The sequence below is a fragment of the Octopus bimaculoides genome, chromosome 3, assembly GCF_001194135.2.
Source record: "Octopus bimaculoides isolate UCB-OBI-ISO-001 chromosome 3, ASM119413v2, whole genome shotgun sequence".
NCBI lineage: Eukaryota > Metazoa > Mollusca > Cephalopoda > Octopoda > Octopodidae > Octopus > Octopus bimaculoides.
In genome coordinates this window covers 100,715,674-100,717,982 of record NC_068983.1, presented here as the reverse complement: position 1 = coordinate 100,717,982, position 2,309 = coordinate 100,715,674, and positions in this window count along the sequence as shown.

Sequence of the window (2,309 nt, the reverse complement as noted above, 5' to 3'; positions counted from 1 at the left end):
TAAGGCGGTTACGCCGAGGTTGACTTTGCCTTTCATCCTTTCGGGGTCGATAAATTAAGTACTAGTTACGCACTGGGGTTGATGTAATCGACTTAATCCCTCTGTCTGTCCTTGTTTGACCCCTCTATGTTTAGCCCCTTGTGGGCAATAAAGAAATAAGAAACATTAGCATGCCGGGAAGAATGCTTAGCGGTATTTTGTCTGTCTTTATATTCTGAGTTCAAATTCCGCCAAGGTCGACTTTGCCTTTCATCCTTTCGGGGTTGATAAATTAAGTACCAGTTGCATACTGGGGTTGATCTAATCGACTGCCCCCCCCTCCCCCAAAATTTCAGGCCTTGTGCCTAGAGTAGAAAAAATGTTTTCCTACTGTTATTTTTTTTCAATAATTATAGAACCAAAACTATAGAACCAAGGGCAGTCATAGGTTAATGTGTTATAGAAAGAAAAAGATATACTTGAATATTTTAATGACAGGATTTCTTGAAACATTGAATATTAATACAATAAAAGAATTTTATTTTAAGAATACACTTGTTTTGAAAATTCAAAGTGGAATCAAATCAGAAATTCCTTGATCACATGTTGGCTTATAGTTTTGTGCCTTCTGATTATATTATTGATTTAATTACTGATTTAATTACGGGTTCTTATTCTGTATTTAGTGGAAATCAATAAAGGATAAAAAAAAAATCTATCACTATCATTATTGTTACTGATTTGTTACCTCAATCTTTTGAGGTAATTTTATTAACAATCTAATGAAGTAGGTTAGGTATTAAAAAATATTTTTACATTCATTATTTCATGGTAGATGTTTGTGACAAAGTATAAACAGTACAATGATGAGACTAAGTTTTCTCTAGTCTGTCTTGCAATCCCGTTAGGGCTGGATTTATCTTTTCTCATTCTAGTACCAATAAAATACTAGGTATGTACTGATGGGAGTTGGATTCGATTGACATATACCTTCTTCAGTACAAATTTGACTTTGTGCCAGTTAAGAATGCATTTATTTTATCAACACTAATGAAATGAAAGGCAGAGCTAATGCTGGTTGAATAGAAAAAAAAAAAGTTATTGGCTACAAGGGCTTCAAAAAACATTCAGGAAATATAAAGACAAAGAGCAGTGGCAATTTACATAAATATGTGAAAACAATAAAAGTAGCAACAGTTAAGAAAATTATAACAATTTCCCCAATGGGTAGGTGGGAGACAATCTGAAGTATCCAAGGAACCTCATACATCCTAACTGAACTTACCAGGAGTACCCTGGCAAGTGTCCCTCTTTTCGTCATACATCTCGACCTACAGGCACACGTTTAAAGTAAGATCCACTCATTTGGATTATTCTCGCAACATTCACCCACCTTTCAACAAATTTAAGGGCAACACCTCTCTCTCAACGTTCACTTTCAAAGTGGAACCTGAAAAAATCGATGCGGGCTTAATTGAAAAGGGAAGCTCTATCTTCAGTCTTTTCAGCCTCATTCATCACAGCCACTAAACAGAAGAAAACTGCCTGTCCTTCCCAACCAAAGGAGGGTGGTGTACCTATCTTTACGATGGATTCGGTCAATAGCTAGATCCATCTTACACGTGATGACAGCTGTTTGACATAATCTACAAGTCAGTAATGCTCGACCACTGTACTGGCGTGTGCATGATGGTTTCATCCCCTCAGTGCACAGTTGACGACACTACCATATTTGCAAAGTTTATCCCAGACCTGCGATGCCTCTCGGTAACACTGCTGGGTGAGGGATTTCTGGAAATTATCCATGGGTTCCAGCCGGAAAATTCTCAGGAAAAGACCTGTTAGTTGACTTTCATCGACGCTTTTTCTCCGAGGGCATCTCACTCTTACCTACCACTAATCCTGTATACAACATCATGGCGGAAGATCCACCCTTCGCTTTTCCGACTAGCTAAGGGCTGTGAGCGCCTGATGGCACTCAAAGCACAATGCACCTTGCTTCGGCCTACCCTTGATCCAGGACTGCAGCTCTATCAGAGGAACAGCTCCGTCCGTCCAGCGCCTTAAGACGCTGTTGGATGATATGGACCTCTGCAGGTGCCTAGCTACAGACCCAACAACTGGTTAATTTTCGCTCTTGTCACTGATTAGAAGTAACTGAGAATAGTGCCGATCACCTCAATGTGTCTGGTGTCTAGCACTATTACGATGACGTTCGCGTATGCAAATACGGGTCTTCCTCCTAGTTGCTACGGGTTTTCACTCAAAACTTCCAGCTTCTACAGTAGTGGCTCTAGAGTCAGTTTGTGCAGGTTTCTCATGCGACGTTT